Source organism: Mus caroli, unplaced genomic scaffold, assembly GCF_978045245.1.
Source record: "Mus caroli unplaced genomic scaffold, Mus_caroli_1 scaffold_6, whole genome shotgun sequence".
Taxonomy (NCBI): domain Eukaryota; kingdom Metazoa; phylum Chordata; class Mammalia; order Rodentia; family Muridae; genus Mus; species Mus caroli.
Genome location: NW_028227261.1, coordinates 40,101,525 through 40,116,679, shown reverse-complemented (window position 1 = coordinate 40,116,679; position 15,155 = coordinate 40,101,525). Strand labels below are relative to the sequence as shown.

At 43.0% G+C, this 15,155-nt stretch overlaps 1 protein-coding gene across 2 annotated transcripts in view; it reads left to right on the top strand.

Moving 5' to 3' along the window:
• Positions 1–6,205: 6,205 nt before the first annotated feature.
• Tesk2 (testis associated actin remodelling kinase 2) overlaps positions 6,206–15,155 on the top strand; it is an 88,756-nt gene continuing 79,806 nt past the window's right edge. For both annotated transcript variants that reach the window (XM_029476249.2, XM_021159371.2), the window contains exon 1: positions 6,206–6,503. The gene's annotated coding sequence lies outside the window, so the exon portion shown is untranslated. The remainder of the gene's footprint in view (positions 6,504–15,155) is intronic.

The window sequence follows — 15,155 nt, the reverse complement described above, 5'->3', positions numbered from 1 at the left end:
TGTGTTCTCTGTAAATCTTGCTGGTGATAGGCTGGGCCGTACCTTTCCTTCTTGTTACTTACCTGCGTCCTGTGACCCTGCCTCTGAAATCTGACAATCATAGGTGCTCCTTTGACTGACCTCCAGTGAACCTGGGAAGAAATCATCTCTTGTTTGGTGAGTAGAATGGGTTAGGATGTTGGGAGTATTGAGGCGATTACAGAGGACAGTGTGATGTTCCGGTGGGCACTAGATCCAGTCAGTCTCACTGCTGGGAGGCTTACCCCGGCCTCTCCCTACCTCCTCACCCTCAGTAGCCCAGTCTGTATGTCTACAGTTCTGTTTCTCTGAAATTGAGATGTCTTCAAAACAAACAAACAAAAGCCAACAAAAGAAAATCTCTATTTCTTTTTCTTTTTTTTTTGGTTTTTCAAGACAGGGTTTCTTTGTATAGCCCTGGCTGTCCTGGAACTCACTTTGTAGACTAGGCTGGCCTGGAACTCAGAAATCCGCCTGCCTCTGCCTCCCGAGTGCTGGGATTAAAGGCGTGCGCCACCACACCCGGCCAAAATCTCTATTTCTTATTTAGAGAAAGGATCTCTTTAAGTAGCCCCGGCTGTTCTGGGAACAGGCTTTCCTTGAACTCTCAGAGGTTCTCCTGCCTCTGCCTCCCTAGTCCTGGCATCAAAGGTGGCACAGCTACACCCAGCCAAGAAGTAGTTTTGGCTATAACCTTCATGAGGAAATAAAGAGTTCCATGATTCAAATTGTACTATTTTTATTTTTAAGCATTATTTTATTACTTTATGTATATGGGAATTCTGCCTGCACGTATGTCTATGCACCATCTGCGTGTAACGTCCTGAGGGACCAGAAGAAGGTGTCAGACCCTCTTGAATTGGACTTAACATGATTGTGAGTTGTCATATGAATGCTGGCCATCAGAGCAGCAAGTACTCCTAACCATCGGGCCATCTCTTCAGCTGCTTTTTAATTTTTTGAGGCAGGGTTTTCTTTTCTTTTTTTTTAAAGAGATTTATTTTATTTATATGAGTACACTGTAGCTGTCTTCTGACACACCAGAAGGGGGCATCAGATCCCATTACAGATGGTTGTGAGCCACCATGTGGTTGCTGGGAATTGAACTCAGGACCTCTGGAAGAGTAGTCAGTGCTCTTAACCACTGAGCCATCTCTCCAGCTCCTTGAGGCAGGATTTTATGTCACACAGATTGGCTGAGTGAAGTTGACTGTCTTAGTTACTTTCCTATTACTGTGATAAAATGCCACCACCAAGGCATCTCCTAGAGGGAGAGTTGTCTTGGGGCTTGTAATTTCACAGGGCTAGGAGCCCAGCACCATCATGGTGAGATTGAGATACATGTCAGCAGCTGGTGGGAGCAGAAGCCGAGACCACAACCATCTGAGACCACATCTCATCCACTAGCAGGAAGCACAGAGAGTGCACAGGGACTGACAGATCTTTTGAAACTTTAATGACCCAGTGACACACCTCCAATAAGACCATACCTCGGGGCTGGTAAGATGGCTCAGTGGGTAAGAGCACCCGACTGCTCTTCCGAAGGTCCAGAGTTCAAATCCCAGCAACCACATGGTGGCTCACAACCATCCATAATGAGATCTGACGCCCTCTTCTGGTGCATCTGAAGACAGCTACAGTGTACTTACATATAATAATAAATAAATAAATCTTTAAAAAAAAAAAAAAAGACCATACCTCTAATCCTTCTGAAAGAGTGTCAACAATTGGAGAACAAGTGTTCAACATATGAGCCTATGGGGGGCACTTCTCATTCAAACCACCACAATGACCTTGAACTTTATGATCCTCTTACTCAAACCTAAATTCTAAAATTGGAGGTGTATGCTGCCATACCCACTCGTCTTCTAGGTGGCTTGCTTGCTGCCACCCACCTGTCTTTTCCTTGCAGTGGCAGGGATTATTGTACCCAGAGCCTCATTAAATGCTAAACAAGGGGGCTGGAGAGATGGCTCAGCAGTTAAAAGCATCAACTGCTCTTCCAGAGGTCCTGAGTTCAATTCCCAGCAACTCTGACGCCCTCTTCTGGTGTGCATGAAGATAGAGACCGTGTATTCATATACATTAAAATAAATAAATTTTTAAAAAATCTTAAAAAAATGCTAAACAAGTGGTAATGCTATACCTCTGGTCCATTTTTATTCAATTTCATTTAAAAAATGCCTTATACATATTTCACGTAGTTATCTGAAATAATTATAAATAAATAAAGGTTGTGGCATATACCTGTAATCCTACCACTAGGGAAGTAGAGACAAAAGGATCTGAAGTTTTTTTTTTTTTTTAATTTATTTTTATTTATATGAGTACACTGTCTTTATCTTCTGACACACCAGAAGAGTGCATTGGATCTCATTACAAATGGTTGTGAGCCACCATGTGGTTACTGGAATTGAACTCAGGACCTTTGGAAGAACAGTCAGTGCTCTTAATCACTGAGCCACCTCCCCAGCCCAAGGATCTGGAGTTTGAGGCCAGCTTGGGCTGCATAAGACATCCTGGTGTCAAAGCCAACAATAACGACAACAAAACAAATACGTCTTATGGCTAGCGGTTTAGTCCTTAGCTTACTTTTCGACTGCTGTGACAAAACACTAAAAGCAACTGGAGGAGGAAAAGGTGAATTTTACCCATCGTTCAATCCTGAAGAGAAGTCAGGACAGGGACCTGGAGGCAGGAACTGACATGGAGGAAGGTAGCTTACTGGCTTAAAAAAAAAAAGATTTATTTATTTTTTATTTATATGAGTACACTGCAGCTGTCTTCAGACACACACTAGAAGAGTGCATTGGATCCCATGTGGTTGCTGGGAATTGAACTCAGGATCTCTGGCATTGAAGGGCAGCTTTGCTTTCTGCTTTCCTGGACTTTATGTTCTAGGGGGTTCAAGATTTCCTAAGAATCAGCAGCATTTCAGAGACCTCATGAAGCCTCTGCCAGTGGTAACTGTAGACAAGAGATAATGCCATCCATCCACCAGTTAGGTCTTTGGATGCATTTGCTTAGAACTAAGGTGTGCAGTCAGCTTATGGGAAGGTTCCAATTCTTAGTTCAGGCTGGCAAGAGGAGACAGTTATCTTAAAAAAAAAACAAATAGAAGGATGAGGTAGTAAAACGGGAGCTACTTTTAGTAATGGTATATTTAAATCTCTGGCCCAACTAATAGCCAACATTATGGGGAGAGGGCCTTGGACATTGAATAGTTATAGGGATGACTTCCACGTTCTTTTGTTGGTGTGTGTGTGTGTACATGCGCGTGTGCACAGTTGCGTACATGTGTGTATGCATGTGTGAGAGCGTGTGTGCACTTGCTCCTGATTATTCTGAGCATTAGTATGTGGTGACCAGAGGCAGGGTCTCTCAGTGGATGTGATAGCGCACATCTTTAAGCCCAGCTCTTGGGGAGAGGCAGATGGATCTCTGAGTTCAAGACCAGCTCTGACTGTATAATAAGACCTTGTGCCGGGCAGTGGTGGTGCACGCCTTTAATCCCAGCACTAGGGAGGCAGAGGCAGGCAGATTTCTGAGTTAAAGGCCAGCCTGGTCTACAGAGTGAGTTCCAGGACAGCCAGGGCTATACAGAGAAACCCTGTCTCGAAAAAGAAAAAAAAAAAAAAAAAAAAAAAAAAAAAAACCTTGTCAGAGAGAGAGGGAAGGAGAGGAGAGGTTCTTTTTGCTTTTGTTTTATTGTTATTTCATGTGAGTGGGTGCTTTGCTTTGCCTGCATGTGTGTCTGTACCACTGTGCTTGCCTGGTGCCTGCAGAGGCCAGGTGAGAGCACTGGATCCTCCAGAACTGGAGTTAACTAGAATCAGCATATATGTATGTGCTGGGAATCTAACCAGGATCCTCTGCAAAAGCAGTCAGTGCTCTTACCTGCTGAGCCATCTCTTCAGCCCTGTTTTCATTTATTATGTAGTATGCATTTACTTGGACTGACTCAGAACTCTGTAGCTCAGGTTGGCTTCAAACTGGTTTCAATCCTGCCTGAGTCTCCTGATTGCCAGGATTACAAGAGATACAATGATATCATACTTAGCTTCAGACCCAGTTTTATTTTATTGATTTATTTTGGTGTGTATATGACAGAATCCTGTGTTGTCCAGACTCTCTATATAGCCAAAGATGGCCTTGTTCCTCCCGTCGCCACGCCCCAGGTATTATAGGTATCTAGACCATACCTGGCTTGTTTGTGTACAGTCATGCTATGGAGTACACGTTGGGATTAGGAGGCAGCTCTGGTGTTGGTCTTTGCCTCCCACCTCCCAGGAGTGCTGGGATGACAGACTCTTCCTCAGGTTTGCACGGTAACTACTTGAACCCTCGTTGTTGTTGTTTTTCCTCCTTCCTCTATTTAATAGTTTTTATTTTGAGGCCAGGTATCAAGTGTCCCAGGCTGGTCTAGACTCCATATCTAGCTGAGGATGACCTTGAACTCCTGATATCCTGCCTCCACTTTCTGAATGGTGATTTGATAGGAGTGTGACACCACATCTGGGTGGCATGCATACTAATACTGCCACATGGACTGCATCTCCAGCCCCAAATTTTAAAATTTTTTGTTATTTAGACCCACATTTAACACAAGCCTTTTCATCAAGCCTCTCTCTGTCTTTCACAGGGCAGATAATTTATCTGGCACGGTGCCATTAACTCCGATTGCTACCAGTAGTATTTATCAACTGTTTGTATCAAGCTCTATGGGAGACACACTTGCAAGGGTGCCAAATCTTTCAACAGAAATGTTAAAGGACAACGGTGGAACAGTGGGTCTGATCTGCCACCAGGTGGCAGCACATAATTTATGTCAGAAAGATCCTGAACAGGCCAAGAGAACTGTGTCTAGGTACCTCCCTTCAGAGATTCTGTGAGCTGCTAATTACTCTTCCTCAAACAACTCCCTGTTTAGGTTATGCTTCTGTTCAAGGATAAATCACACAGCATTTAAAATAAAAAGATAATTTTATTATTTAAACTCCACTCATGTTTAGCCTCTTCCAATTTTATTTCCTACTATACATTTTTTGTAAACTCAGCTGTCAGTAGCACTACATTCCGTTGGTATTATTATTTTCAGTGCTGGGAATTGAACCCTGGACCACATGGTACATTACCATTGCTTTCTGCCCGTAGTCTTTTTTTGTTTTTGTTTTTGTTTGTTTGTTTCTTTGTTTGAGATAGGGTTTCTCTGTATAGCCCTGGCTGTCCTGGAGCTCACTTTGTAGACCAGGCTGGCCTCGAACTCAGAAATCCTCCTGCCTCTGCCTCCCTAGTGCTGGGATTAAAGGCGTGAGCCACCACGCCCGGCTCCTAGACATATTTTAATTATGTCCCACATACTAAAGATTTCTGAAGGGAGGCCCCTAAACTGTTGGGAGTAAGGCCTATATCCCACTGTATCTCTCTGCTCTTATTCTTCTTTTGCAGTCTGCTCAGCTATAAAATTATGAACCCTTGAGATCCATGGCTATGGAAAGTGTGAGGAAATCTGTACCTGATGAACACTTGGGTAGAATTCTTATTCCCTTCGAAGATCTTTCATAACTCTCCTTTCCATCTAGCTGGTGATACCAATCCTCTAAGCCTTCCCTGAATTCAATCTCTTCCTTTGGCATTTCGTTTAAGTTATACTTACTGCTCTTTCTCAAGACGTTAGGAATTATGTGCTAATTTTAGCTTGTCAATATACTGCGATCCTGCAGGACACTGCATTCGATCCAGCAGAACACCTTATTCAAAAGCCGCGCCAGTCTAGTGCTTGTTTAATTGGCTTAATTAATTTACCATTCGCTTCTGTTTGGGGGGTTCGATTGGTCTCTCTTGTGTCCCGCCCTCTGAGACTCTTTAGACTAGGTTTTCCCCAGGGTGAATTCTCTCCTCTCCGGTTCCGCTTTTTCAACACACTGTCCCTTCTGTTTTTACCTCCACTCCCTTCCTATTGGTTCCCTTCATCTTCTAAGAGTTGGCGCCGAGCGTTGCTGATTGGCTTTTCTGTACGCCCATTGTGCCCACCCTCGTACCACGTGGCATTCCTAACGTTAATTGGGCAACTCTACTAGCTCGTTTGTCAAAGGTTGAAGATTGATTGGCTGCTCTGAGGGAGGCCTGAGGAGGGGGCGGAGCTCATGGGACCCCGCCCCCAGTCCCCTGCCCCCCCCCAGGCATTTCAGACACTCACCGGCGGGGAGCCGAGAGTTTCCAGCAGCCCTCTCTGTCCCAGCGGTGATCCGCCTCCGGGCCCCGCCGAGCAGGCGGGGGAAAGCAGCCTAGACCGCAAGGCCATGGCAGTAGCCTCCAGCTCCTGCGCCGCCGCTGGCCCTGAGCAGTCGCCCGCTTCTGCCCGAGGGACCCTCACCTCCTCCGCAGGCTAAACAGCCGGGAGCTGCTATGCTCGCTCTGGGCCGCTGCCTCCCTTGCCCTCCGGCCGGCGCGGACGCCCCCTCCGCGGCTCAGTCGTGCCTCAGGTAACGTCGGGAGAGCGCCTGGGGACCAAGGCTCGGCATCCCTGCCGCGCGCTCAGCTTGGCTCATGGGTCGCTGAGCACTGGACTATCCGGTGCTGTACTTGAGATTCTCAAAGAAGCGGGGACTGTCTCTTGCCCCTCTCTCCCTTTCCTTCTCACTTCCCTCCGGGTCCCGGGACAGTCCCCACCTCGTCTCAGGGGTCAAGAACCCATTGGAAATTATACTCAAAAGGGTTGAGTTTGTGTCTGACCTTCCTCACTTATGAAGTTGTGGAATCCTTCACGTCCCGTTCCCCTACTGAGTGTGCCTCACTAGTCTCAGTGCCCACTTCTCCCTCTGAGATCTGGATTCCCTCCGAAACGTGCTCATCTCTCCTAACCACCCTGACTCCTATCCTAAGAGACTTCTCCTTTTTATTCACTTTCTTACCCTTCATTTTGAAGACTCTTATCTAAACTTACGATTCGGATTTAGCTGGAAATAAAAGCCAGATTAGACCAATTGAAAAACTTTTAAATTTAAACCTCTGAGAAAAACTTGTTAAAGAATTTGGACTTTATTTGTAGGCATACGGAGCCATTGAAGGTTGTAAGCAGGAGTTTGATATGGATTATCTCTGGAAAATGTGAAAGAAAGATTGAAAGTAAAACCGGAGGGCAGAAGGCCCAGGTAGTCAGGAGGCTGTTGTGTTCTGTGCGTGAGAAGAGGATGAATGAACTGGAATAGTTGTAGGGAAATGAAGAGAATGGCATGAAATTCCAAGAATTTTAGAATAGAGTTTAGAGGGTTTTTTGTTTTCTGCTTTTCTACATAAGGGCTTTCTCATTGGTTTACGGTATTGGGTTGGAGGTGCTAACAATGTAAAGAAGTAGATCTGAAGAATGGTAAATTGGGTTGTGCACAAGTTCAATCCGAGTTTTTGAAATAGAGGTGGAAAATTGGTCATAGAACTGATTAAGTTAGGCTCTAAAGACATAAATTGGAATTAAATATCCTCAGCAATGCTGCCTCTGTCCACAGCCCAATTCTCCGCTTTCTGGAGTACTACGAGGGGGTGCTAAGGTTTCAACAGACACTGAAGAGAGCTAGAACGCTGTGGCAGTATCTCGCAGAAGCCAAAGGAAGACCTTCTCCAGAAGGGAGGGGGATCCCAGGCGCTTCAGAGGTCAAGCAGAAGGAGAGTGTGAAGCCAAGGAGTCTGGCAATTAGGAAGTGACTTTCAAAGGCAGTTTTGATAATCTGGTGGTTGTAATACAGTGGTCAGCTCACGGATTTAGGAGTAAGTGGAAGGCAGGCGGCAGTGAGCAACATGTCTGTCTTCTTTCTCTCTTTTTCTGCTTGTTTGAGGGTAGGGTTGTGTAGCACAGGCCAGGCGGGAATTATGCGTGTTATCACACTAGACTGGTCTTATTTTTATTGTGATCAGTTATCTGTAGCTAAATCAGCTTTCTCTGGAGGTTGACGGAACTGCGGTGAGTTTCTGACATGAGCATTATAGCCATAGGAATCATCAGTGGGAAATAGCAAGGGTTTGTTGTTTTTAGATTTATTTTTATTTTATGTGATGAGTGTTTTTTCTGTTGGTTTGGTTTCAGACAGAATCTCACAGTGTAGCCCTGACTGATTTGGAACCCACTGTGTAGATCATGCTGTATGGTGTCTAAGTGTGTGCCTGTGTGTATGTTTATGCACATGTGTGATGGTGCCCTCAGAGATCAGAAAAGGGTGTCAGACCTTTGGAACTGGAGTGATGATTGTTGTGGCTGCCACGTGGGTGCTAGGACTCCAACCTGGGTTCTCTAGAAGAGCAACAAGTGCTTTAAACCACTGAGCCATCAAGGATAAGCATCCTTCCTTCCTTCCTTCCTTCCTTCCTTCCTTCCTTCCTTCCTTCCTTCCTTCCTTCCTTCCTCTCTCTCCCTCCTCTCTCTTTTCCTTTCCTTTCTTTCTTTCCTTCTTCTTGAATTCAGATCCACCCGCCTCTGCTAGAATTAAAAGGTTGTGTCACCATCAGATTTTACATTTTCCAACACCCTACGAACAGGCAGACAAAAAACAAAAATAAAGCAAACCCCAAAAGATTGGGTTGATCCAAAACTGGAATTTGCAAAGCAGAAATATAAAATGGGAGCCACTTTTCAGACTGCAAATGATACTGTGGGTCTATGATTTAACTGCACAGTCTGAATTAGAAGTTATAAGAAGTAAAATCTGGGGTTGAAGAGGTGGCTTAGCTTTTAAGAGCACTGGCCTTTCTCCCAGGGGACACAGATTCAGTTCCCATTGACTATATGCAACTGTGCGTAACTCCAGTTCTCGGGGAGCCAACACCTGTTCAGGCTTCCTTAGGCGATGCATGCATATAATACACAGACATATAGATAAGACACTCGTGCATACAAAATAAAAATTAAAAAAAATCTTTAAGAAAGCTAGTGTAGGGCTGGTGAGATGGCTCAGTGGTTAAGAGCACCGACTGCTCTTCCAAAGATCTTGAGTTCAAATCCCAGCAACCACATGGTGGCTCATAACCATTTGTAATGAAATCTGATACCCTCTTCTGGAGTGTCTGAAGACAGCTACAGTGTACTTACATATAATAAATAACTAAGTAAGTAAGTAAATAAATAAATATTTAAAAAAAAAGAAAAAAAGCTAGTGTACTTGGAGAAGAGGTGATAACCAGAATTGTGATTGAAGACTGGGTTTTGTAAGAATACATGATTGGAAAAATTCAGAGTTCTTTCCAAGGCCAAGGAAGAAAAAAAGGTGTAACTGTCTCAGTACTGTTGAAGGGAAGTGGAGCTATATAGGTCATTACAATAGTTCAGCAGCATTAAGGGCTGTGTTGACTATGTCATCTGTATAGATGTAATAACTACCCAATATGATGGCAGGAGATGGAACACAGGAGATATTATAGGTGGGGCTTATCATCAACAAGGAGGGACTCACCTGTTAGAAACTAGTGATCAATGGTACAGATTGTGTCTAAACAGTGAGGTTCTCAGACATCTGGGTGATTTCAATGCTTGATACGTTATTCTTTTATAGAGATAAATGTTTGGGATGGTTCCTCAAACCCTTGTCCTGTGTGGTTTGGCATATGAAGGCCTTAATTCTGGTTTAGACATGTACATGCCGGGAAGCTAATAACCTGCTCTCTCAGGCACTGCAGTGACGCTTTCTACTTACAGTCTCAGCTAATTATAAGAAGAAAATTGTTCCCTGGCTTATTTAGAGTAGAAAGGGGCTCATTTTTAAAAATGTTCTTCCCCCTATATTAAAGTAGTTACAAATACATTGTTAATATCACACACTTGTTTTATTAGAGTTTGACATCTTGGATAAGGACTTTTATGTGGGTTTTTTTCTCTTTCTGGTAACTGGAGCCTAATTAATGCATTGTTCATATGGGTGATGGTGAATGTTTGGACCAACAATGGGCGTTATGCTCTTTTCTGAGGCATCAAATGAACATGACTTCAGTGTGGTCTCAGTAGGGTTATGTTTGCTGAGTGGTCAGAGGGCTGGTTGTTAACATATTTGTAATGTGTCAACTATCCATTCTTGACATTTTATTTATTTTTTACTATTTGTATGTGTGTGTGTGTATGTGTGTGTGTGTGTGTGTGTGTGTGTGTATAGAGGACAACTTGGAGAACTTGATTCTGACCTCCCGTCATGTGGATCTTGGGAATTGAACTCAGGTCATCAAGTGTGGCAGCAGGTGCTCTTACCCATTTTTCTGGCCCTCTGATTTTATAAAGGCAACGTGAAAAGAGGAAAATATTGGAAATCTTCATGGTAAATCAAAACTGAGATTGTGTTATTAACTATATGGTTATAGGTAAAATGCTTATCTTCTGTAAGCTTTAGTGTTTTTTTTTTTCAATGTTATATTTAAAGCTGGGTGCTGTGGGGCACTCCTGTGGTCCTAGCGTTCAGGAGACTGAAGCGAGAGGCATCGTGTGCTTTGGGTTAGTAGCATCTTGTTCCACACAGTCAGAGTCTGTCTCAAAAATACCCAAATAGTGTATTTCTCTGTTAGAATTAGTTCCACGCTTGGGAACTTTCCACACTCTTCCTTAATATGTATGTTACTTGGAAATACAATGTATTCAAGTAGTTAAATATCAGACTGTTTACATATAACATGATTTTAAATATTTATATATTTTGTATAAACAGTCACAGTCTCATGACTGCTGTGTCTACCCAGCTCCCTGCTCCCTTCATGCCTCCCAACCATTTTTTTAAAACTCTCTGGGTGCTCGGAACTGAAGCTGAACTCTCAGCTGCCCTTGGTAGTAGGCCCTCACCTCACCCCCATTTTTATTTATTTATTTTTTTTTTAAAAAGATTTATTTTATTTATTTATTATATGTAAGTACACTGTAGCTGTCTTCAGACACACCAGAAGAGGGCATCAGATCTCATTACGGGTGGTTGTGAGCCACCATGTGGTTGCTGGGATTTGAACTTCGGACCTTTGGAAGAGCAGTCGGGTGCTCTTACCCACTGAGCCATCTCACCAGCCCCCATTTTTATTTTTGAAGAAGGGATTTTTGAGGACAACCTTCAACTTCTGACTTCCCTGGCATCCAGGACAGACCACCACAACCCAGCTATCTTTGCATTCTTTTAGACTTTGTTTAGGTAAATGCTTCCAAACATGAATATATATAATGTTTTTGTTTTTTTTCCCCCCCTTAAAAAGCTGATGGTTTCTCACAGTTCTGGGCTCTACTCACTGGGCGTGTCTTTCATTTTAGTGTATCCTGGAGAGCTTTTCAGATTAGAACTTTGAGGACTTCCTCTTTTGTCTCCCAGGGACATTCCTACTTTTTCTCCCAGGGAATTCTTTTGGGTGTAGATGGGTGTGGCCATGCATTCTGGCATTCCTGGTACTCAGGAGGCAGAATGAAGTAGATCTCTGTGAAGTCTAGCCTGGTCTACATATCAAGGTCAGGAATAGCCAGGACTACATAAAGAAAAAAACCTATCTCAAAAACAAAACAAATACCCCTCCCTCCCCTGAAAAACTTCTTTCAACCCTGAGATGTCTTCATAGAGCTTTGGGGTTTGTCTGTGTGTTATGTCACCCTGCCTCCGGGCCATAGATTATTGGCTGAGTTCAGTTGTACAGAATGGACGCTGGTGAACAGGGAGATCACCTCTGGGCTGGCAGGGAGATCTGCAGACACCTAGTAAGCCTTCTAGGTTGCTGTTGTCTGAACCCAGGCTTTGAATGGAGGAGGATAAATTCAGGACAGAGGAAGCCATCTGTGCTTCTTTGTGGAATAGAGCAGGCCTCCATAAATATCAGTCCTGGTCCCTGCTGAACTAGTCCCACAAGCCTTCTCTGTACTTGGTCTAGGACTATTCAGAATTTAACAAAGATTTTTCATAGGCTGGTGTGTGTGTGTTGCCATTTGGGGCTATCACAGTACCTGATGGGAGAAGGCTACACACAGCAAAAGGGAGGCCAATATAGGCTACATGAAACCCTGTTTTAAAAACCAAGACAAGCTGGGCAATGGTGGCACATGCCTTTAAACCCAGCTCTTGGCAGAGGCAGAGGCAGGTGGATTTCTGAGTTCAAGGCCAGCCTGGTCTACAGAGTGAGTTCCAGGGCAGCCAGGGCTATACAGAGAAGCCCTGTCTTGAAAAACAACAAACCAAAAAAAAAAAAAAAAAAAAAAAAAAAAACAAAAAAACCCAAGACAAAAGCAACAACAGGGCTGGTGAGATGGCTCAGTGGGTAATAGCACCCAACTGTTATTCCGAAGGTCCGGAATTCAAATCCCAGCAACCACATGGTGGCTCACAACCATCCGACTCTCTCTTCTGGAGTGTCTGAAGACAGCTACAGTGTACTTACATATAATAAACAAATAAATCTTAAAAAAAAAAAAAAAGCAACAACAAAATGGGCTGTTCACATGGCTCTGTGGGTAGATGTTCTCGTCACAAGAGTCTCTCACACTTGGTCTATGGGACCCACTTGGAGAGAGAGAACAGATTCCCATAGGTTGTCCTCCGGCCTCTCTACACACAGATAAATAAAATGTAATAGAAAAAAAAATGTTTAAAGAAACACCGAAAAGGCAGGGCATGGTGGCGCACGCCTTTGATCCCAGCACTAGGGAGGCAGAGGCAGGCAGATTTCTGAGTTCGAGGCCAGCCTGGTCTACAAAGTGAGTTCCAGGACAGCCAGGTCTATACAGAGAAACCCTGTCTCGAAAAACAAAAACAAAACAAAACAAAAAAAAAAGAAACACCGAAAAGCTATTGAATCTGTATTAAAACTTGTTGCCTACTCTGCGCATTCCTTTAGCCTTGCTAAGCAGTGCTGTAGTGTAGACCCTGAGTGTGTCACTTTGACATGTGTGCAAGGGGATTTGAGGGGTAAATTTACAAAGGCAGAATTTTAAAGTTGATGTGCATTTATTACCAGGAACTGCTCAGTTTCTTTCCTCAGGTATTTCCTATCTACATTGCCTGTGTCATAGCGAATGCTCAGACAGTGTTCTGTACAGTAAATACCATTCTAGGAGTTTACGTATGTCATCTCATTTAATCTTAGCAAAAGCCCTTTGAGGTGGGCACTGGTACTATCTGATCCATGGCCGCCGAGCTGCAGAGAGCTACCTGTAAGCACTGTGACTGGAGGATCAGTACTGTTACTATTATGCCTGCTGTTATCAATCTTGAATTGTTGCCAATGTGGTAGATAGAAAGAAGTGATAGATAAACTCGGAGAGGTTCAGCTCTTTTAATTATGCTGAGACGAAGCATCTTTTATGTTCGAGTCATAACTTTTCTGTTGAGCCAGGGATCCCTATCGTTCTGATTTCTTGGGCTCTCTATAAAAAGTTAAATAAAGGTTTGTGATATGTTTTACAAGAATTCTTCTTTTTCCTTCCTTGGGCGCAGGGTATTGAACTCAGGGCTTCCTGCATGCCAACCATCCACTCTGCCCTCAGGCCCTCAGGCTCGCTTTGATATTTGCCTTTCTGACGTCTTTTCTTTTATTCCTTATAGAAGTTCTAGATTTTTATGCTGATAAACTTTTCCATCTTCTTTTATGGCTTTTGGATTTTGAAATATAAAAAGGCAGGCTTTCTGCATTTCAGTCCTTGCTGTTTGAATCTATCCAGCTGGAACAAGGACACAGAATTGTCATAAGGGTCAAAGTGCTTTGTGAACTGTAAATCATTAGACAGATGAGACGTAGTGTTATTTATTAATTTATCTTCTGAACAAGTTGTACAGAGGCTGTCATGTCTTCCTCTGTATTAAGTAGAATAGAATGATATAATTTTGTGCAATATAGAAAATTAGAAGCTGGGCCTGATGGTACATGCCTTTACTTAGCACTTAGGAGGCAGAGGCAGGCGGATCTCTGTGAATCTGAGGCCAGCCTGGTATCATAGTGAGTTTCAGGACAGCCAGGACTCTGTAGAGAAACTCTCTCAAAAAACAAAACAAGAAAAAGAAAGAGAAAAAGAAGAAAAAATTAGGATGATTTTATTGTTAATGTTTTCCTAGGACAGTTTGCATGGGCTTTTTTTTTTCAAAATGATTTCCACAATGAAGCCAGTGTGATAATCTTGATAAATTTGCATATTTTATTTTTTAATATATTTAAATTTTTCCATTCATTAGATAGTTATGGAAATAACACATTTAAGGAGAAAAAACAATACAATGTATAGTATATATCATTATTGATATAGTGTCATATGAAAAAGAACTTTAGGAATGAATTTTCTAATTTCGGGAAAGTTTTACTTTCAGAAATAAATTCACAGAACAACATATTCCCTCCTTAACTGTCAAGTACCAGGCTCTGCCTTTTGGAATGATTTCAGCCACTAGGTTATTAGCCATAATGTGTTCTGGCTCTTACTCTTTAATTACTTTTACAGTGTGCCTTCAATTGATCTGTCCAGCGACATTCAATTAATTTAATTCTTAGCAACTTTTAAAAAGACATTTAAAAAAAAATGTGCACGAGGGCTAGAGAGATGACCCAGTGTTTAAAATCATTGACTATTGCAGAAAACCCAGGCTCAATCCTCAGATCCACACGACAGTCTCACAGTCATCTGTAATCTAGTTTCAGGCAGCTGTTGCTCTCTCCTGGCTCTGGTGGGCACTGTGTACATGTGATATACACACAAATGTGCAGGCAGAACACCAATATACACAAAATAAAGATAAACGTAAAAAGATCTGTGTGTGTGTGTGTGTGTGTCACGCGCGTGCGTGTGTGCGCGTGTGCTTATGACACATGTGTTCAGGTGCTAAAGGAGGCCAGAAGAGAGCGTAGCTCCCCTGAAGTTGGAACCATAGGTGGTTGGGAATCACGTGACATGGGTTATGAGTTCTGAACTCAGGGTCCTCTGGAAGAGCATCAGGTGCTCTGAACCTCTGATCTCCTTCTCCAGCCCTTCTGAGATCATTTGAAGTATTTTTCTTCTGCTATTTCTATTAATGTATGGCTAATTGATGCCTTTCTTTCTGCATCTTTTTTTTTTTAAAGATTTATTTATTTATCGTATGTAAGTACACTGTAGCTGTCTTCAGACACTCCAGCAGAGGGCATCAGGTTTTGTTATGGATGTTTTTTTGTATTAGAGTGTG